Below are 23054 nucleotides of genomic sequence, written 5' to 3' on the forward strand. Positions count from 1 at the left end.
CCCTGTGGCCCACCCGCTTTGGTCACAATCCTGCTATCTGAGGCTCTCTCCGATGTTAATGGAGATGTCCTACCCATTCGGAAAATTTGATCAGGCTGGGGAGATCTCCTCGAGCAGGTGGTGACCTGCTGGAAGAGATTAAGATTGTGAGAATGTTGGGGTAGACATAGAGAAGATCTTTCCACTTGCAGGAGGTCCAGAGCAAGCGGCCACCAATATGCGACAATCGCTCAGAAATCCAATCGGGAATTCAGAAGAAAACCTCTTTACCCAGAGAGCAGGGAGAATGTGGAACTCGCTCCCACAGGGAGTGGTTGAGGTGAACAGTGGTGATAGACTTAAGGGAAGTTCAATAAACACAGGAGGGAGAGAGGAAGAGAGGGAGATGTTGATGCAGAGAGAGGAAGTAGGATGGGAGGGGATACAGGAGGAACATCAGCACCAACATGGAGATGGGACAAATGTTTCTTTACTGTAAATACTGTATGATTGTATATGTTTTTAAGAACAAAAAATGGCGCTTCACAGCAAATATGTTTTTAAAGTGTGGTCACTGTTGTAATGTAGGGAAAATGCAGCAACCAATTTGCACAAATGTCCTGAATAACAATAGGATAAATGACCAGATAATCGGTTTGAGCGGAGTTGGCTGAGGATAAACATTGGCCAAGACACTGATTTTCTTCAAAATCATCGCCAAGAGATATTTTTCATTTAACACATACATTTTTCATTTACATATTTCATTTTACATATTTTTCTGTTAACATCCAAAAGATGACGGGCTCTATTCTCCGCCAGCGGGATCCTCTGTTTCACTGGCAATGCACTCACATCCACAGATTTCCCCAATGGCGTGGGGGTGCCCAAAATGGGAAACCCAAGTGGCTGTCTGCCAGGACGGAGAATCCCGCTGCCTGTGGGGACGCGCCACACCGGAAAACAGGTGCAGCGAGACAGAGGATCCCGCCCAACATCTCTGACAGTGCAGCATTCCCTCAGTACTGCACTGGAGCCTGGATTTTGTGTTAGACACAAGGTGATAACATCACCAACCCACCGCATGGGAATATCAACTACCTTGCCCGCTCTGCCAAGCAACTCAAAGATTCGCTAAAACTGCTGCAAACATTGGGCAGCAAACAATAAGAGGTCCCCTCACTGAAAGATCATGTGTGGGTCTTCAACCCTCAACAAGGATCACAGATCAACAACAAGAACTAATCAATGAACAAACAGCAAAGCAAATGGCAGCAAGTGGCTGGAGGTTTTGTGGAAGTGGGGTCTTGCGTTGGGTCACTCAGACTTTCGTCCTCTGCTTGGTGTCAGAACGTTTCAACATCCAATCACAATGCTACAGAAGGACCAGCCACCCTTCTCTAAGTTACACCAATGACCATAGAGAAAGCCTTCAACACAGTCATTGGAACAGTAACTGCCCATGTAGTCCACCTGCGATATGGGGGAGCAGTAATCCCAGACCGAGAGATCGCCTCCCCGCTTGTAACACCAGTAGAAGTCCAGTTCCTCTTTAATGCAGGTGGAGGTGCAGACGCCTCCCGAGTATGTGAACGTTACAGCGTTGCTCACTCTGGTGAATCCAACTGTTAACCAAACCAATAGGAACGGGAACATCCATGGAGCCATCATGGATGTGGTAGCACCGTCTGTGTGTCAGTGGTCACCTGCAGGGAGACAGGAAGGTATATGCCATGAAAAATGTGAAATCCAAATTTCATAGAATCATAGAATCTCTACAGTGTGGAAGGAGGCCATTCGGTCCATCGAGTCTGCACCAACCCTCCAAAAGAGCACTCTACCCAGGCTCACTCCCCATTAACCCCCTCGACCTGCACATCTTTGGACACTAACGGCAGTTTAGCATGGCCAATCCACCTAACCTGCACATCTTTGAACTGTGGGAGGAAACCGGAGCACCTGGAGAAAACCCACGCAGACATAGGGGAGAACGTGCAGACTCCACACAGACAGTGACCCAAGGCTGGAATTAAACCTGGGTCCCTGGCACTGTGAGGCAGCAGTGCTAACCACTCTTATAACACAGCATAATCTGCTTTCTGAGAGAGTTAACCGAAGAGTCCCACTCCCCTTCTTGACCCCTTGGCCTGCAAATATTTATTTTCCATGTATTCAGCCAATTTTCTTTTGAAAGTTCCTATTGAATCTTCTCCCACTGCTCTTTTGGGCAGCACAGCACTGATATCAACACCTCACTGCATAAAAATCATTCACCTCATCTGTCTCTCGGTTTACCTTCAATCTGTGTCTGCTGATTACTGAGACTCCTGTCAGTCAAAACAGATTCTCATTATTTACTCTTTAATCTTGAACACGTCATTACATTATCTCTTCACCTGCTCTGCTCGAAGATGAACAATCCTAACCTCTCTAGTCCTCCTGGGTAACGAAAGTCTTCCATTTGAAATTCCCTGGCAAATCTCCTTGGAATTCTCTCCAAGGCCCTAACCTCCTTCCTGAAGTGTGATGCCCAGAATTGGACACAGTGCCCTTCTCATTTTATAAAAGTTTGTCTGAATCTTTCCACTTTATTCCTCTATTTTTAACATTAAGGATCTTAATGCCTTTTAAAAGACCTTCTCAACTTGTCCTGCCACCTTCAATGCCTCATGTCCCATACAGAGTGTGACCAGAGCCACAGAGAAATAATTAAACTTCTTGCTAAAGGAGGTAGACAGCACATCTAAGGTATGAAATGCTTTATGTGTTGAAGTCACACTGAGCCTCAGCTAAGTCTGCACCAGGTATGTGTGTGTGTGCGCTCAGAATCTGCGCAACACCAAATAAATATGGTTAAAATCTCCACGCTTCCCATGGCTTTCTAGTAAAATAATTTTGGTAAAGATCCCAATAGTCATGGAACTGCCAATCAATATTCAGCAAAAAGGTGCAAACCAAGGTATACTGAGATGGGAGTTTTATATGGATTTGTCCTTGGGATGGGATGGGTGGGCCATATTTTTGGCCATCCCCTGATGGCCAAAGGGTATTAGGAATCAGAGAAAGGTACTGATGCACTATCAATTATGACGAGACGAGAGTAGAGAGTAATCGAGGCTTTATTAAGCAGAGATGTGTTGCCTCCTGCAGCTGCTGCTGAAATGGCTGCAGCTCGGTGAGCACACACATTTATACTCTGCCTACTGGGAGGATCCAGCAGGCAGGGATCTACCCCTGTACCTGTAGTACAGGAGCCGTACCGTATTACCTCTAAATTCACTACCAAATTCACCCCTGTTAAAAAGAGTCCAGCAGGGGTGGTGGAAAAAAACTATTTACAAGTAAGCGAGAATTTAAAGTTTGCAGTATTTTGAAAAATTCACAAGTTTAGCCGGTCGGGTGCCTTGATCCTCCGCTGAGAGCGCCGCAGTCCCGGTGGTGATGCAGGCGCCGGCTTGGTCGCCTGTGACTCCAGGAGCAGGTTGTCCTCGTCTTCATCCCCGGGTGGAACCAGTGGGAGGACGGATTGTCCAGGGGCAGGGGCTGTAATGAGGTGCGCTGGGGGGATGGTGGGTGGCGCCGAGGCAATCGGGGGCGGAAGCGGGGGGGGGGAGTCGTGTGGGGTCGTGGGTGGGGATCCAGCTGGTGCCAGGTCCCTGAGGGAGACTGTGTCCTGGCGGCCGTCGGGGTACGCCACGTAGGCGTACTGCGGGTTTGCATGCAACAGCTGTACCCTCGCGACCAAAGGGTCCGCCTTGTGGAGTCGCACGTGTTTGAGAGGAGGACGGGTCCCACAGCTGCCAGCCATGTTGGGAGCGAAACCCCGGAGGTGGACTTCCCAGGAAAGGCAAAGAGATGTTCATGGGGGGGGGGTTTCATTAGTTGCAGTGCAAAGTAGCGATCAGATGGAGTGGAGCGCGTCGGGGAGGACCTCCTACCAGCGGGAGACCGGGAGATTTTTAGACCGCAGGGCCAGTCGGACGGCCTTCCAGACCGCCCGTTCTCCCTCTCCACCTGCCCGTTTCCCCGGGGTTTGTAGCTGGTCGTCCTGCTCGAGGCAATTCCCCTGCTGAGCAGGAACTGACGCAGCTCATCGCTCATAAAGGAGGATCCCCGGTCGCTGTGGGCGTAAGTGTGGAAACCGAACAGGGCGAAGATGGTGTCGAGTGCTTTGATGCCCATGGCAGACGTCATAATGGGGCATGGGATGGCGAAAGGGAATCTGGAGTATTCATTGACCACGTTCAGGAAGTACGTGTTTCGGTCGGTGGAGGGGAGGGGCCCTTTGAAATCCACGCTGAGGTGTTCAAAGGGACGGGAGGCCTTCACCAGGTTCGCTCGGTGTGGCCGGTAGAAGAGCGGCTTGCATTCAGCGCAGTCACTGGTGATAGGCATGACCTCCAAAATGGAGTAGGGCAGGTTGCGGGCCTTAATGAAGTGAAAGAACCAGGTGACCCCTGGGTGACAGAGGCTATCATGTAGGGCCCAGAGTCAGTCCACTTGTGCGCTGGCACATGTACCTTGGGATAGTGCATCGGGTGGCTCGTTGAGCTTCCTGGGGCGATACAAAATCTCGTAATTGCAGGTGGAGAGTTCGATCCTCCACCTTATGATTTTATCATTTTTGATCTTGCCCCTCTGCGTGTTATTAAACATGAAGGCAACCGACCGTTGGTCAGTGAGGAGAGTGAATCTCCTGCCAGCCAGGTAATGCCTCCAGTGCCGCACAGCTTCTACTATGGCTTGGGCCTCCTTTTCGACAGAGGAGTGCCAAATTTTGGAGCCATGGAGGGTGAGGGAAAAGAATGCCATGGGTCTGCATGCCTGGTTGAGGGTATCGGCCAAAGCGACGTCCAATGCATCGCTTTCGACCTGAAAAGGGAGGGTCTCGTCGATGCGTGCATTGTGGCCTTGGCGATATCGGCCTTGATGCGGTTGAAGGCCTCGCGGGCCTCAGTTGTCAGGGGGAAAACTGTGGAGTGGATGAGTGGGCGGGTCTTGTCCGCATAGTTCGGGACCCACTGGGCCTAATACGAGAAAAACCCCAGGCATCGTTTCAGGGCCTTGGGGCAGTGGGGGAGTGGGAGTTCCATGAGGGGGCGCATGCGGTTGGGGTCGGGCCCTAGAACTCCATTTTGCACAACATAGCCGAGGATGGCTGAGCGGTTGGTGCTGAACACGAACCTCTCCTTGTTACACCTGAGGTTCAGGAGTTTGGCGGTTTGGAGAAATTTGAAAAGGTTAGCGTCGTGGTCCTGCTGGTCATGGCCGCAGATGGTGACGTTATCCAGGTACGGGAATGTGGCCCGCAGTCCGTACCGGTCAACCATTCGGTCCATCTCCCGTTGGAAGACCGAGACCCCGTTAGTGACGCCGAAGGGGACCCTAAGGAAGTGGTAAAGGCGGCCGTCTGCTTCGAACGCAGTGTATGGGCGGACCGCCTTGCGGGTGGGGAGCTGGTGGTAGGCAGATTTCAGGTCCACTGTCGAAAAGACCCGATACTGTGCAAAGTGATTGGCCATATCAGATATGCGTGGGAGGAGGTACGTCTCGAGCTGCATGTACCGATTGATGGTCTGACTGCAGTCAATGACCATCCTCTGTTTCTCCCCAGTCTTTACCATTACCACTTGGGCTCTCTAGGGGATGTTGCTGGCCTCAATAATGCCTTCCTGCAGAAGCCGCTGGACCTCTGACCTGATGAAGGTCCTGTCCTGGGCACTGTACCATCTGCTCCTGGTGGCGACGGGTTTGCAATCCGGGGTGAAGTTTGCAAACTGGGAAGGTGGGTCGACCTTAAAGGTCGTGAGGCCGCAGATGGTGAGGGGTGGCAGAGGTCCGCCGAATTTTAGAGTTAGGCTTTGGAGGTTGCACTGGAATTCCAGGCCGAGTAACAGGGCAGCGCAGAGGTTGGGGAGGACGTAGAGTCGGAAGTTGTTGAACTCTACGCCCTGGACGGTGAGGGTGACGCTGCAGTACCCCTGGATTTCCACGGAATGGGATCCGGAGGCCAGGGAGATTCTCTGGGTAATGGGGTGTACCGCGAGGGAGCAGCGCCTTACCGTGGATGGGCGGATGAAGCTTTCCGTGCTTCCGGAGTCAAGAAGCCAGGAAGTCTTGTGCACATCGACTGTCACCGTCATCGTCGCAGTTGCGAGGTTGTGCGGCCGGGACTGGTCGAGCGTGATGGAGGTGAGTTGCGGTTGGTGTTGGTAGGCCCCGTGCTGGTCGGAGGAGATGGAAGGTGATGAAAGGCCCGGTGAAGTCCCCGACGAGCAGGGGTCCTGAGGCGCCGTCCAAAATGGTGCCGAAGATGGTGGCGCCCATGGGGGGCACATCGTGGGCATCGTTAAAGATGGCGGCGCCCACAGGCCGCATGGTCTGCTGGGAGGAAGATGGCGGCGCCCACGGGTCACACGTGGGGGGTGCATGAACACTGGGCCTATGTACAGCGGCGATCGACCGGGCCTGGCACACGGCAGAGAAATGTCCCTTCTTTCCGCAGGCCTTGCAGGTTGCGCTCCGCGCCGGGCAGCATTGTCGGGGGTGCTATATCTGCCCGCAGAAATAGCACTTGGGCCCCCCGGGGTTGGCTGGCTGCCGCGCGGCGCAGGCTTGGGGTTGGCTAGGGGCGGCCACTGGTGGGGCCCACGATGTCCATGAGGGCGCTGTACGGTCGGGGGCGACGACTGTACGTTGCGGGAGGCTACCGTTAGTGAGTTCACGAGTTGCCCGGTCGCCGCGAGGTCGAGTGTACCCTCTTCTAATAGGCGCTGGCGGATGTACGCCGACTCCATGCCCGTAATGAAAGCATCCCTGATTAAGAGTTCTGTATGTTCCACGGCCGAATCTGCCTGGCGATCGCAGTTCCTTGTCAGGATGAGCAGGGCATGCCAGAAATCGTCTAATGACTCACCGGGGAGTTGCTGCCTCGTGGATAGGAGGTGCCTGGTGTAGAGTTTGTTGACTGGCCGGATATTGTGTCTTTTCAGAAGCTCTGTAGCTTCAGGGTAAGTGGGCGCGTCCCAGATAAGGGGAAAAATCTCGGAGCTCACCCACAAGTACAGGATCTGAAGCTTCTGTGCGTCCGAGGGCTGTTCAGTCGCTGATCTGAGGTAGCTTTCGAAGCAAGCCAGCCAGTGGTCGAAGGCCGACGTGGCGTTGTCTGCTTGAGGGTGCAGCTGCAGGCGATCTGGCTTGGTGCGTAGTTCCATCGCTGTAATATCTCTGTTTAACAAATTGATGCACTATCAATTACGACGAGACGAGAGCAGAGGGTAATCGAGGCTTTATTAAGCAGAGATGTGTTGCCTCCTGCAGCTGCTTGTAGAAATAGAACATAGAACATAGAACAGTACAGCACAGAACAGGCCCTTCGGCCCTCGATGTTGTGCCGAGCAATGATCACCCTACTTAAACCCACGTAACCCGTATCCCAACAATCCCCCCATTAACCTTACACTACGGGCAATTTAGAATGGCCAATCCACCTAACCCGCACATCTTTGGACTGTGGGAGGAAACCGGAGCACCCGGAGGAAACCCACGCACACACAGGGAGCACGGGCAGACTCCACACAGACAGTGACCCAGCCGGCAATCGAACCTGGGACCCTGGAGCTGTGAAGCATTGATGCTAACCACCATGCTACCGTGAGGCCCCTAATGGTAGCAGCTCGGTGAGAACACACATTTATACTCTGCCTACTGGGCAGAACCAGTAGGGAGGGACCTACCCCTGTACCTGTAGTACAGGAGACTTACCGTATTACCTCTAATACATGTATTATACAAACAGTGGTGACTACCACAGGTACAGGACAGCAGGGGCTCATTAGGCTGGTTCCCACTCTTTTATACAGGGTCTTGGTGAGGCCACATATTGAGTATTGTGCGCAGTTTTGGTCTCCTAGTTTGAGGAAGGACATTGAGGGTGTCCAGCGAAGGTTCACCAGACTAATTCCCGGGATGGCAGGACTGACATATGAAGAAAGGCTGGATCGACTGGGGTTGTATTCACTGGAGTTTAGAAGAACGAGAGGGGATCTCATAGAAACATATAAAATCCTGATGGAACTGGACAGGCTAGATGCAGGAAAAATGTTCCCGATGTTGGGGGTGTCCAGAACTAGGGGTCACAGCCTAAGAATAAGGGGTGAGCCATTCAGGACTGAGATAAGGAAGAACTTCTCATAGAGAGATGTAACCTTGTGTATTTCTCTACCACAGACAGCTGTTGGGCCAGTTTGTTGGATATATTCAAGAGGGAGCTGGACATGGTCCTTGCGGCTAAAGAGATCAAAGGGTTATGGAGAGAAAGCAGGAGTGGGATACTAAATTTGCTAAATTTGCATGATCAGCCATGATCATATTGAATAGTGGTGAAGGCTCTAAGGGCCGAACGGCCTACACCTGCACCTATTTTCTATATTTACACATGGCTAGAGGTTAGGATGTGCAATTGACTGCCTGATAGGGTTCTGGTTATAGATTCAGTCAGAACCTTCAAAAGGCAATTGGATAAATACTTGATGGGATTGGGGAAACAGTATGGGGCAGAGTCTAACTGGATTACTCCTTGAAAGAGCTGACACAGACTCAATGGGCCGAATCATAGAATTTACAGTGCAGAAGGAGGCCATTCGGCCCATCGAGTCTGCACCAGCCCTTGGAAAGAGCACCCTACCCAAGCCCACACCATCATTCTATCCCCGCAACGCAGTAACCCCACCCCACCTTTTTTTTGGACACTAAGGGCAATTTAGCATGGCTAATCCACCTAACCTGCACATCTTTGGACAGTGGGAGGAAATGGGATCACCCGGAGGAAACCCACGCACACACGGGGAGAACGTGACCGAGCGACCCAAGCCGGGAATCAAACCTTCCTTTGTACAGTTCCGTGCTTCTAAACATCCTGAAATTTACACATTGCATCAGAATTATGGCCAAAGATCGGCTACCCCATGTTTTAAAAAAAAAACGTGGTGATTGAAATGCTTAAATTGACTATTTATATATTTACCATTGTCTCTTGGTTAAAAGCAGCCAAAGAGTCCTCCCTGTGTGCACTGCATTTCCACTCTCAAAATCCAGACTCCGCACAGACAGTGACCCAGCCGGGAACCGAACCTGGGACCCTGGAGCTGTGAAGCATTTATGCAAACCACCATGCTACCGTGCTGCCCACAAAATATACTCAATGAATGATTCAATCTTCTGGGGAGAGAATTTCAAAGGTTAATGTCATAGCTAGCCCGTTTAAGAAAGGTTCTCTGAGGGATGGGTCATGTGACCCACTAATCCAATCAGGGACTGGAGTTGGTAATTCGCTGGGATGTTTTCAGACCCTAGGTGATGGCACGGTGTCACAGTGGTTAGCACTGCTTCCTCACAGCACCAGGGAGCCGGGTTTGATTCCAGCCTTGGGTGTCTGTGTGGAGTTTGCACGTTCTTCCCGTGTCTGCGTGGGTTTCCTCCGGGTGCTCTGGTTTCTTCCCACAGTCCAAGGATGTGCAGGTTAGGTGGATTGGCCATGCTAAATTGCCCCTTCGCGCCCACAGTCTAACTCAATATTCATCCTCTCCTCAACACGTAAACAATGGTGGTGTTGCGGGGATAGGGTGGGAGAGTGGGCCTAGGTAGGGTGCTCTTTCGACATGTCGGTGCAGACTCGATGAGCTGAATAGCTCCTTCTGCATTGTAGGGATCCCATGATTCTAGAACTGAATATGGAAAGGCCACTTTAAAGTACTTTGTAAATAATTTATACCTGAAATAAAATGCTGTTCTTAAGTTAACTGGTGGAGCCAATTCTTGAAGTTATTACGGTTCACAACCCCATGAATGAAGACATTTCTACTCATCTCAGTTCTAAATGGCCAATCTCTTATTCTGAGATTATGGCCCACATGTTCTAGATTCCTGAGCAGGGAGAATCATCGATCACGTCACTCCTTAGGATTTTTATATGTTACACTGAATCATATGTTACAAAATTCAATTAAAAGATTGGAGTTTCTGTCCAATATTCTAGCCAATGTTGGGCCTAGTCCAGGATCATAATAGTTGCTTGTTATATACAACACCCAATGTGAATTCCATTGTTTACGTGTTGAGGAGAGGATGGATATGGAGTTAGACTTTTCCTTAATGCAGGTTTTTCTTTTCAAAGACTAATGGCACAGACTCTTCCTGTCTACCCCCGCCCCACAACATACAAGTATGAGCCAATGTCTGTGCTCTTTACAATAAATCCTGAATCATTTCCCTGTTGCTGACAGTTGCTCTGAATAGCAAGCGTGAAGCATGCAGTCCATCGCAGTATGATTCCAACATTAACACCCAGATCCCACACAACGGAAATATTCCTCTATCTCACACCATTTAAAAATACATTCAACGTTTCAAAATGGTGCAATACTCAGCTGGTCTGGTAGCATCTGTGGAGAGAGGGAGAGTCAATGGACTGGATTAGAACATAGAACATAGAACATAGAACGATACAGCGCAGTACAGGCCCTTCGGCCCTCGATGTTGCACCGACATGGAAAAAAAAACTAAAGGCCATCTAACCTACACTATGCCCTTATCATCCATATGCTTATCCAATAAATTTTTAAATGCCCTCAATGTTGGCGAGTTCACTACTGTTGCAGGTAGGGCATTCCACGGCCTCACCACTCTTTGCGTAAAAAACCCACCTCTGACCTCTGTCCTATATCTATTACCCCTCAATTTAAGGCTATGTCCCCTCGTTCTAGCCACCTCCATCCGCGGGAGAAGGCTCTCGCTGTCCACCCTATCTAACCCTCTGATCATTTTGTATGCCTCTATTAAGTCACCTCTTAACCTTCTTCTCTCTAACGAAAACAACCTCAAGTCCATCAGCCTTTCCTCATAAGATTTTCCCTCCATACCAGGCAACATCCTGGTAAATCTCCTCTGCACCCGTTCCAAAGCTTCCACGTCCTTCCTATAATGAGGCGACCAGAACTGTACGCAATACTCCAAATGCGGCCGTACTAGAGTTTTGTACAACTGCAACATGACCTCATGGCTCCGAAACTCAATCCCTCTACCAATAAAGGCCAACACACCATAGGCCTTCTTCACAACCCTATCAACCTGGGTGGCAACTTTCAGGGATCTATGTACATGGACACCGAGATCCCTCTGCTCATCCACACTACCAAGAATTTTACCATAAGCCAAATATTCCGCATTCCTGTTATTCTTTCCAAAGTGAATCACCTCACACTTCTCCACATTAAACTCCATTTGCCACCTCTCAGCCCAGCTCTGCAGCTTATCTATGTCCCTCTGTAACCTGCAACATCCTTCCGCACTGTCTACAACTCCACCGACTTGAGTGTCGTCTGCAAATTTACTCACCCATCCTTCTGCGCCCTCCTCTAGGTCATTTATAAAAATGACAAACAGCAACGGCCCCAGAACAGATCCTTGTGGTACGCCACTCGTAACTGAACTCCATTCTGAACATTTCCCATCAACTACCACTCTCTGTCTTCTTTCAACTAGCCAATTTCTGATCCACATCTCTAAATCACCCTCAATCCCCAGCCTCCGTATTTTCTGCAATAGCCGACCGTGGGGAACCTTATCAAACGCTTTACTGAAATCCATATACACCACATCAACTGCTCTACCCTCGTCTACCTGTTCAGTCACCTTCTCAAAGAACTCGATAAGGTTTGTGAGGCATGACCTACCCTTCACAAAACCATGCTGACTATCCCTAATCATATTATTCCTATCTAGATGATTATAAATCGTATCTTTTATAATCCTCTCCAAGATCTTACCCACCACAGACGTTAGGCTCACCGGCCTATAGTTACCGGGGTTATCTCTACTCCCCTTCTTGAACAAAGGGACCACATTTGCTATCCTCCAGTCCTCTAGCACTATTCCTGTAGCCAATAATGACCTAAAAATCAAAGCCAAAGGCTCAGCAATCTCTTCCCTGGCTTCCCAGAGAATCCTAGGATAAATCCCATCCGGCCCCGGGGACTTATCTATTTTCACCTTGTCCAGAATTGCCAACACTTCTTCCCTACGCACCTCAATGCCATCTATTCTAATAGCCTGGGTCTCAGCATTCTCCTCCACAATATTATCTTTTTCTTGAGTGAATACTGACGAAAAGTATTCATTTAGTATCTCGCTTATCTCCTCAGCCTCCACACACAACTTCCCACCACTGTCCTTGACTGGCCCTACTCTTACCCTAGTCATTCTTTTATTCCTGACATACCTATAGAAAGCTTTTGGGTTTTCCTTGATCCTACCTGCCAAAGACTTCTCATGTCCCCTCCTTGCTCGTCTCAGCTCTCTCTTTAGATCCTTCCTCGCTTCCTTGTAACTATCAAGCGCCCCAACTGAAACTTCATGCCTCATCTTCACATAGGCCTCCTTCTTCCTCTTAACAAGAGATTCCACTTCTTTGGTAAACCACGGTTCCCTCGCTCGACCCCTTCCTCCCTGCCTGACTGGTACGTACTTATCAAGAACATGCAATAGCTGTTCCTTGAACAAGCTCCACATATCCAATGTGCCCAACCCTTGCAGCCTACTTCTCCAACCAACACATCCTAAGTCATGTCTAATGGCATCATAATTGCCCTTCCCCCAGCTATAACTCTTGCCCTGCGGGGTATACTTATCCCTTTCCATCACTAACGTAAAGGTCACCGAATTGTGGTCACTGTTTCCAAAGTGCTCACCTACCTCCAGATCTAACACCTGGCCTGGTTCATTACCCAAAACCAAATCCAATGTGGCCTCGCCTCTTGTTGGCCTGTCAACATATTGTGTCAGGAAACCCTCCTGCACACATTGTACAAAGAACGACCCATCTAATGTACTCGAACTATATCTTTTCCAGTCAATATTTGGAAAGTTAAAGTCTCCCATAACAACTACCCTGTTACTTTCGCTCTTTGCCAGAATCATCTTCGCCATCCTTTCCTCTACATCCCTAGAACTATTAGGTGGCCTATAGAAAACTCCCAACAGGGTGACCTCTCCTTTACTGTTTCTAACCTCAGCCCATACTACCTCAGAAGAAGAGTCCCCATCTAGCATCCTTTCCGCCACCGTAATACTGTCCTTGACTAGCAGCGCCACACCTTTTGCCCCCTTCTCTGAGCTTACTAAAACACCTAAACCCCGGAACCTGCAACAACCATTCCTGTCCCTGCTCTATCCATGTCTCTGAAATGGCCACAACGTCGAAGTCCCAGGTACCAACCCATGCTGCCAGTTCCCCTACCTTATTTCGTATACTCCTGGCATTGAAGTAGACACACTTCAAACCACCTACCTGAACACTGGCACCCTCCTGCGAAGTCAAATCTGTGCTCCTGACCTCCATACTCTCAATCTCCCGTACCCCAAAACTACAATCCAGGTTCCCATGCCCCTGCTGAATTAGTTTAAACCCCCCCAAAGAGCACTAACAAATCTCCCCCCCAGGATATTGGTGCCCCTCAGGTTCAGATGTAGACCATCCTGTCTATAGAGGTCCCACCTTCCCCAGAAAGAGCCCCAGTTATCCAGAAATCTGAATCCCTCCCGCCTGCACCATCCCTGTAGCCACGTGTTTAATTGCTCTCTCTCCCTATTCCTCATCTCACTATCACGTGGCACGGGCAACAACCCAGAGATAACAACTCTGTTTGTTCTCGCTCTGAGCTTCCATCCTAGCTCCCTAAAGGCCTGCCTGACATCCTTGTCCCCTTTCCTACCTATGTCGTTAGTGCCAATGTGGACTACGACTTGGGGCTGCTCCCCCTCCCCCTTAAGGACCCGGAAAACACGATCCGAGACATCACTTACCCTTGCACCTGGGAGGCAACATACCAAACGTGAGTCTCTCTCGCTCCCACAAAATCTCCTATCTGTGCCCCTGACTATTGAGTCCCCAATTACTAATGTTCTACTCCTTTCCCCCCTTCCCTTCTGAGCAACAGGGACAGACTCCGTCCCAGAGGCCCGTACCCCATGGCTTACCCCTGGTAAGTCGTCCCCCCCCACAAGTATCCAAAACGGTATACTTGTTACTCAGGGGAACGACCGCAGGGGGTCCCTGCACTGACTGCTTCTTCCCCGTCCCTCTTACAGTTACCCATCTATCTCCAGTCTTTGGTGTAACTACTTCCCTGAAGCTCCTATCTATGACCCCCTCTGCCTCCCGGATTATCCGAAGTTCATCCAGCTCAAGCTCCAGGTCCCTAACACGGTTTTTGAGGAGCTGGAGTTGGGTGCACTTCCCACAGATGAAATCAGCAGGGACACTGACGGCGTCCCTCACCTCAAACATTCTGCAGGAGGAGCATTGTACTGCCTTCCCTGACATCACCTCTAGATTTAAAAAAAACAAGAAAAAGAAAAAGAAAGGAAGAGCTTACCTGATATTACCTCAAACCCTGCTCCCGCTGAAAGTTAAGCAAATTTAAAGGCACTCACTCACCTTCACGACAGGCCCCTGCTCCCGCTTCCCAACCGCCGTGGGGTGGGGGGGTTGGTTAGAGGAGGAGGTAGGGTGGGAAACACTCACGAAGTGTTTCGGGTTTAACTGTCACTTGCCAACAGCCCCTCCACAAACCACCTTCAACTTAGGCTGACCGCACTGCACGTATGCAAATTCCCCCAGAACAGCTGATCAGTAGCTCTGCTCTGCTGCCCTCTGCTGGATGCCTGTCTTCACTCAAACTCCTTGGGTCTCCTTCGCCGGTTCCCCTTCAACTTAGGCTGACCGCACTGCACGTATGCAAATTCCCCCAGAACAGCTGATCAGTAGCTCTGCTCTGCTGCCCTCTGCTGGATGCCTGTCTTCACTCAAACTCCTTGGGTCTCCTTCGCCGGTTCCCCTTCAACTTAGGCTGACAGCACTGCACGTATGCAAATTCCCCCAGAACAGCTGATCAGTAGCTCTGCTCTGCTGCCCTCTGCTGGATGCCTGTCTTCACTCAAACTCCTTGGGTCTCCTTCGCCGGTTCCCCTTCAACTTAGGCTGACAGCACTGCACGTATGCAAATTCCCCCAGAACAGCTGATCAGTAGCTCTGCTCTGCTGCCCTCTGCTGGATGCCTGTCTTCACTCAAACTCCTTGGGTCTCCTTCGCCGGTTCCCCTTCAACTTAGGCTGACAGCACTGCACGTATGCAAATTCCCCCAGAACAGCTGATCAGTAGCTCTGCTCTGCTGCCCTCTGCTGGATGCCTGTCTTCACTCAAACTCCTTGGGTCTCCTTCGCCGGTTCCCCTTCAACTTAGGCTGACAGCACTGCACGTATGCAAATTCCCCCAGAACAGCTGATCAGTAGCTCTGCTCTGCTGCCCTCTGCTGGATGCCTGTCTTCACTCAAACTCCTTGGGTCTCCTTCGCCGGTTCCCCTTCAACTTAGGCTGACCGCACTGCACGTATGCAAATTCCCCCAGAACAGCTGATCAGTAGCTCTGCTCTGCTGCCCTCTGCTGGATCTGGATTATTAAGGGTTCAGGGTCCAAATTGAAGGTGAATGGGCACTGGCACAATCACCCTCCAAACCCCAAGTCATTTTAAAAGATGGCACCTGGGAATGGATCGATAGCCCATTGGACGGTGACAGGGCCAATTGAGGCAAATTATTGGTGATCAGTGGACCTGTCTCACAACGGAAATGCTGGCAGCCCTGGTTGGCCTGGACGACGTGGTTCAGGGCGGGAGTGGGGTGAAGGGGTTGGATGGTGGATAGTGTGATCAGTGCCACTCCCCCCCCCACCGACCCCGGACCCACAATGGTTGCTGGGCCATAGCTGTAGCCATACCCCAGTACCCCAGAAAGTTCCCATCTTCAGAATCAGGACCATGCAACTCTTCCTTTATAAAGTAAGCGTTCTCCAAGGCGCGGCCTTCAGGACGCGTGACAACGCAGAATCGCCAAGCGGAAACTTATAGCCAAGTTCCGCAAACATGAGTACAGCCTCAACCGGGACCTTGATTCATGTCGCATTACATCCACCCCCCACCATCTGGCCAAGGCTTGCAAAATCCGACCAACTGTCCTGGCTTGAGATAATTCACACCTCTTTAACCTGTGATTATCCCTCTCTCCAGTTGCTCCGTCTGGACCGGTAAAGACTTAATTACCTGCAAAGACCCGCATTCAAAGTATCGTCTTGCATCTTTGACCTTGTCTATATATATGTTTCTGGAACCCACCTCTTCATTCACCTGAGGAAGGAGCAGTGCTCCGAAAGCTAGTGATTCGAAACAAACCTGTTGGACTTTAACCTGGTGTTGTAAGACTTCTTACTGTGCTCACCCCAGTCCAACGCCGGCATCTCCACATCATGGCTACCATCGACACCACAAACTGCCGGCTCAAAGTGGAGAGGATCTCCAAGAAGATCGCGCATATAGATACTGACATTAAGTTTCTACAAAGAAGCAAGAAAGCAGACAAGATCCCGAAAGGGCTACAGATCACACAATCACTCAAGTCAACCTACAACACAGACTATGCTGAGAGACTCTGCTGTCGCACCTCTCACACTCAGGCGAATAAGGTTTGGGAGTTCTTCCACAGACACCAAGAGGCCGACAGTGAAGCCAATGAGACAACCAATAAACTGGAACTGCAGGCAGAGAGATCTGCGGTGCGGCAACCGAAGAAGAAAGAGTCGAATTAGACCCCTCCGGAAGGTCGCTGCCCGAGACTCGACATGTATGCTGAAGCCGTCAGAAGTCGTGTCAATGCCAGATTCATCAGCCGCATTCACAAGACAGCCCCGAACGTCAGCCAAGCACAACGCAACGCCATCCGCGCTCTCAAGACCAACCCCAACATCGTCATCAAACCAGCAGACAAAGGAGGGGCCACTGTCATACTGAACAGAACAGATTATTGTAAAGAAGTATACCGACAGCTCAACAACCAGGAACACTACAGACAGTTACCCGCGGATCCGACCAAGGAACACACCCGCCAACTCAACAGACTGATCAAGACCTTGGATCCAGACCTTCAGAGCACCCTACCTGCTCTCATCCCACGTACTCCCCACGTTGGAGATCTCTACTGCCTCCTGAAAATACACCAGGCCGTCCTATCGTTTCAGGCAATGGAACCCTGTGTGAGAACCTCTCTGGCTAAATCGAGGGCATCTTGAAACCCATCGTACAAGGAACACCCACCTTCAGTCACGATAAGACGGACTTCTTACAGAACCTTGGCACCCATGGACCAGGAACATTCCTCGTCACAATGGACGTCTCGGCACTCTACACCAGCATCCCCCATGACGACGGCATTGCTGCAACAGCCTCAGTACTCAATACCGACAACTGCCAATCTCCAAACGCAATTCTGCAACTTATCCGCTTCATTCTGGATCACAACGGCAATTCACCTTTCGACAACAAGTTCTTCATCCAGGCACACGGAACAACCGTGGGGACCAAGTCCGCACCTCAATATGCCAACATCTTTATGCACAAGTTTGAACAAGACCTCCTCACCACACACGACCTTCAACCGACGTTATACACCAGATACATCAATGACTTTTTTTCCTTTGAACCCACGGCAAAGAATCACTGAAACGATGACATCAATAAGTTCCATCCCACTATCAGACTCACCATGGACTACTCTCCAGAACCGGTTGCATTCTTGGACACACTCATCTACATCAAGGATGGTCACCTCAGCACTTTGCTTTACCGTAAGTCCACGGATACCTCACGATGCCCCACTTCTCCAGCTTCCTACCTAAACACATTAAAGAAGCCACCCCCCGTGGCCAAGCTCTCTGCATACACAGGAACTGCTCAGACGAGAAGGAGTGTAACAGACATCTACAGACGCTGAAAGATGCCGTCGTGTGAACGGGATATGGCGCTCGACTCATCGATCGACAGTTCCAACGCCCCACAGCAAAAAACCATACTGACCTCCTCAGAAGACAAACACGGGACACAACCGACAGAGTACCCTTCATCGTTCAGTACATTCCCGGAGCGGAGAAACTACGACATCTTCTTCACAGCCTTCAACACGTCATCGATAAAGGCAAACATCTTGCCAAGGTCATCCCCACACCCCCCTACTTGCCTTCAAACAACCACACAACCTCAAATAGACCATTGTTTACAGCAAACTACCCAGCTTTCAGAACAGAGACCACGACACCACACGACCCTGCCATGGCAATCTCTGCAAGACGTGCCAGATCATCGACATGGGTACCACCATTAAACGTGACAACACCACCCACCAGGTACATGGTACATAATTGGCAACTCGGCCAACGTTGTCTACCTCATACGCTGCAGGAAAGGATGTCCTGAAGCGTGGTACTTTGGCGAGATCATGCAGACGCTGCGACAACGGATGAACGGACTTCGCGCAACAATCGCCAGGCAGGAATGTTCCCTTCCAGTCGGGGAACACTTCAGCAGTCAAGGGCATTCAGCCTCTGATCTCCGGGTAAGCGTTCTCCAAATGATTCGAAACAATCCTGTTGGACTTTAACCTGGTGTTGTCAGACTTCTTATTTCTTGAAAACATATAGGGCGGGATTCTCCATCCCACAGTACCCGTTTTCTGGTGCAGCGCGCCCCCACGGGCTGTGGGATAGTCCGTCCCTGTATGCTGCCAATGGGATTTCCCATTGTGGGCACTCCCATGCCGCCAGGAAATCCACAGGCGTGAGTCCGCTGCCGGCGAAGCGGGGATCAAGCCAACAGAGAAATCAGCTGACAATGTTTTGGCCTCAACTACTTCCTGTGGCAGTGAATTTCACAGATTCGCCACTCTTTAGGTAAAGAGATTTCTCCTCCTCCTCAGTCCTTAAAGGTCTACCCTTATCCTCAGACAGTGACTCCTGGTTGTGGACTTCCCCACCATCGGGAATATCCTTCATACATCTATCCTGTCCAGTCCTGTTAGAATTTTTTGGGTTTCTATGAGGTCCAATTCTTCTGAACTCCAGCAAATACAATCCTAACTGACTCAACCTCTCCTCATATGTCAGTCCCACCATCCCAGGAATCAGTCTGGTAAACCTTCACTGCACTCCCTCGATAGCAAGAACATCCTTCCACAGAAAAGGAGACCAAAACTGCGCATAATATTTGAGGTGCAATCAAGGCCCTGTACAATTACAGCAAGATATCCCTACTCATAAGAACATAAGAACTAGGAGCAGGAATAGGCCATCTGACCCCTTGGGCCTGCTCCGCCATTCAATGAGATCATGGCTGATCTTTTGTGGACTCAGTTCCACTTTCTGGCCCGAACACCATAACCCTTAATCCCTTTATTCTTCAAAAAACCATCTATCTTTACCTTCAAAACATTTAATGAAGGGGCCTCAACTGCTTCACTGGGCAAGGAATTCCATAGATTCACAACCCTTTGGGTGAAGAAGTTCCTCCTAAACTCAGTCCTAAATCTACTTCCCCTTATTTTGAGTCTATGCCCCCTAGTTCTGCTTTCACCCGCCAGTGGAAACAACCTGCCCGCATCTATCCTCCCTATTCCCTTCATAATTTTATATGTTTCTATAAGATCACCCCTCATCCTTCTAAGTTCCAACGAGTACAGTCCCAGTCTACTCAACCTCTCCTCGTAATCCAACCCCTTCAGCTCTGGGATTAACCCAGTGAATCTCCTCTGCACACCCTCCAGCACCAGTACGTCCTTTCTCAGGTATGGAGACCAAAACTGAACACAATACTCCAGGTGTGGCCTCACTAACACCTTATACAATTGCAGCATAACCTCCCTAGTCTTAAACTCCATCCCTCTAGCAATGAAGGACAAAATTCTATTTGCCTTCTTAATCACCTGTTGCACCTGTAAACCAACTTTTTGCGACTCATGCACTAGCACCCTCCTGTACTCAAATCCTCTAGCTATGAAGGACAACACCCCATTTGCCTTCTTTGCAGCCTGCTGCACCTGCATGCTTACCTTCAGTGACTGGTGTATGAGGGCACCCAGATCTCATTGCGCATTCCTATCTCTTAATTTATAATTATTCAGATAATAGTCTGCCTTCTTGTTTCAGCTACCATCCAGCTCTTGTTGCACATTCCCCTCTTTCAATTTATAGCTATTCAGATAATAATCTACCTTCCTGTTTTAGCTACCTAAGTGTATAACCTCACATTTATCCACATTTTACTGAATCTGCCATGCATTTGCCCACTCGCTCAGCCTGTCCAAATAACACTGAAGGATCTCCACATCCTCCTCACAGCTCACCCGACTACTCAGCTTTGTGTCATCTACAAATTTGGAGATATTACATTTTGTTCCCTAGTTTAAACCATGAATATGTATTGTGAATAGCTGGGGTCCTATCACTGATCACTGCAGTACCCCATTAGTCACTGCCTGCCAATCGGAAAAAGACTTGAGTATTCCTGCTCTTTGTTTCCAGTATGCCAACCAGTTTTCTTTCCATCTCAATACACTACACACAATCCCATGCCCTTTAATTTTACACACTAATCTCTTATGTGGGACTTTGTCGAAAGTCCAAATATACCACATCCACTGGCTACCCCTTATCAACTCTACTCGTTACATCCTCGAAGAGTTCCAGTCGATTTGTCAACCATGGTTTTCCTTTCATAAATCCATGCTGACTGTCTGATCCTGCATCTGTTTTCTAAGTGCTCTGCTATTAAATCTTTTATAGTGGTCTCTAGAATTTTTCCCACTACCGACATCAGGTTGACTGGTCTATAATTCCCTGTTTTCTCGCTACCTTCCTTTTTCAAAAATCGGGTTATATTAGCTGCCCTCCAATCTGCAGGAACTGTTCCAGAGTCTCGAGAATCTTGGAAGATGACCACCAATGCATCCACTATTTCTAAGGCAACTTTCTTAAGTACTCTGGGATGAAGATTATCAGGCCCTGGTGATTTATTGGCTTTCAATCCCATCAATACCCCCGACAACATTTCCCCACTCATACTGATCTCCTTCAGTTCCTCCTTCTCACTAAATCCTGTGTCCTCCTTTGTGAAGACAGAACCAAAGTATGTATTTAGTTGGTCAGCTATTTAATTGTCCCTGTTATAAGTTCCCCTGGTTCTGACTTCAAGGGATCTACATCTAAGGCATCTACAAGGGTCTTCACCAATCCTTTTCTCTTCACGTACCTATAGGTACTTTTTCAGTCAAATTTTATGTTCCCCACAATACCCAGTCTAGGAAGGCCTGGTCTCTAGTTGGTTCCTCAACATATTGACGCAGAAAACCACCCCACATACACTCCAGGACATACTACTCTAAGGTACTGTTACTAATTTGATTTGCCCAATCTATATGCAGATTAAAATCACCCATAATTACAGATGTTCCTTTATCGCATGCATCTCCAATTTTCTGTTTAATGCCATTCCCAAAATCACCTCTACAGTTTAGGGGTCTATATACAACCCCCACAAATGTTTTTTGCCCCTTGGTGTTTCCCAGCTCTGCGCATACAGATTCCACATCATCGGAGATAATATCCTTCCTCACTTTTGCGTAATTTCCTCTTTAACCAGCAATGCAACTCCACCGCCTTTTCCTTTTTGTCTGTCCATAAATACTGCATATGCTGGATGTTCAGTTCTGTAATGTTTTTAGGGAGTTTACTTAAAGCATTGACAGGCGATTATCTGGTTGCCACACCCTAGGTTACCTCACCAGTAGTCAGAGTTCATTGCGGAGGTGTTCCTCACTCACAGTCCAAGATGGCGAAGGAGGGAAATTTCCCAAGTGCCTCTGATGATATGTCCACATAATCATGTGACACACTATGCAGAAAGACATTGGTTACAATACATAACATCCCTCCCCCTTTACTCCTGTAGTGTGGCAACAAATATTAACAAATGTTAAACTTTTGCTCATAGTGAAAAGTGATTATTTAAACAAGTATTATTATGATACAATTATATGAATATATAATTATATAAGATTATTATATTATTGTACAAGATTTTTTTAGGAGTTTTTCAGGTGGACATTGGTTCCGTTTAGGTGTAATAATCCTCACGAGATCCTCGGGGACACTCCAATTCATCTCCCCGTGGGATTCATGGAATGCAAGCTCACCAATTAGTGAGCGGAGGCTCATGAGCTGGGGCTCGTGAAAATCGCTTCATAAAAGCCAGTCTGAACTGGGACTGGCCAGAACGGTTGTCCTGTGTGGGACCTTGGAGCTGTAAGCCACGTTGCGGTCGATACTTTTGTTGTTGAATTAAACCTCTTTTAGATTAACCTTCTCGGGCATCCTGAGCTTTTATACTGGCGACAAGGTAAACAACAGCAGAAACCCTGGACTTTCTGACCGTACCAGAATTCCCCAGCACCAGAACGAGGTCGGTGAAACTTTTAAAAAATGCTGTTTTTCGGAAGGCCTTTGATGCTGGAGCGGAAGGCTGGGCCCAATGGATGTGGTATTTTTTCCGGGCAAATGGTATTATTGGAGACTGGTAAAAGGTAATACTCCTGACCGCCTGCAGGGCCTTGACATTCAGCGTGATTGAGATCCTCACCTACCCGGCGGTCCTGCATTCAAGAACCTTTAACAAACCCGTGCAGCTTTTTTACGAATCATTATGACACCAAGCTGTCAGTAATCATACAGAGATACCCCTTTAATACAGCCGGGCGAAACCCCTGGGGAAATGGTTATGGAGTTTTAGACACACTGTCACAAGTTAGCCGAGCTTGTGATCTTGGCCCCTCCCTCCCTGAGATGTTGAGAAATCAGTTGGTGCGCGACATAAACAATATGGCGACCCAAAGGAAGCTCAGGGGAACCAACCTTGGATCTAAACTGAGCCATAAAGTTGCCACCGTCCCATGAGAACACCGAAAAGGGGATTCAGCAATGTCAGGGACCATGGACTATGACGTGCACAGCGTTGGCCGGCCCCCATTTACATGGAAAGTGTCCCCCAATGATAGGACTTACACGACCTCGTCCCCTCCAAAACAGCACCATGGGCAGACCCGCTGGCAAAAGGCCACCACAGCCTGATGGGACATCTCCCCAGAGG

The 23054-nt window shown here is 49.3% G+C and overlaps 1 long non-coding RNA gene across 1 annotated transcript; it reads right to left on the reverse strand.

Moving 5' to 3' along the window:
- Nucleotides 1–534: 534 nt before the first annotated feature.
- Nucleotides 535–21770, reverse strand: LOC119978883. Its single transcript, XR_005463591.1, has 2 exons — nucleotides 21694–21770; nucleotides 535–1685 (listed from the first exon to the last, which is right to left on the reverse strand). It is a non-coding gene; the product is annotated as an uncharacterized LOC119978883 (long non-coding RNA).
- Nucleotides 21771–23054: the final 1284 nt, after the last annotated feature.

This window comes from Scyliorhinus canicula, chromosome 15 (genome assembly GCF_902713615.1).
Source record: "Scyliorhinus canicula chromosome 15, sScyCan1.1, whole genome shotgun sequence".
Taxonomy (NCBI): domain Eukaryota; kingdom Metazoa; phylum Chordata; class Chondrichthyes; order Carcharhiniformes; family Scyliorhinidae; genus Scyliorhinus; species Scyliorhinus canicula.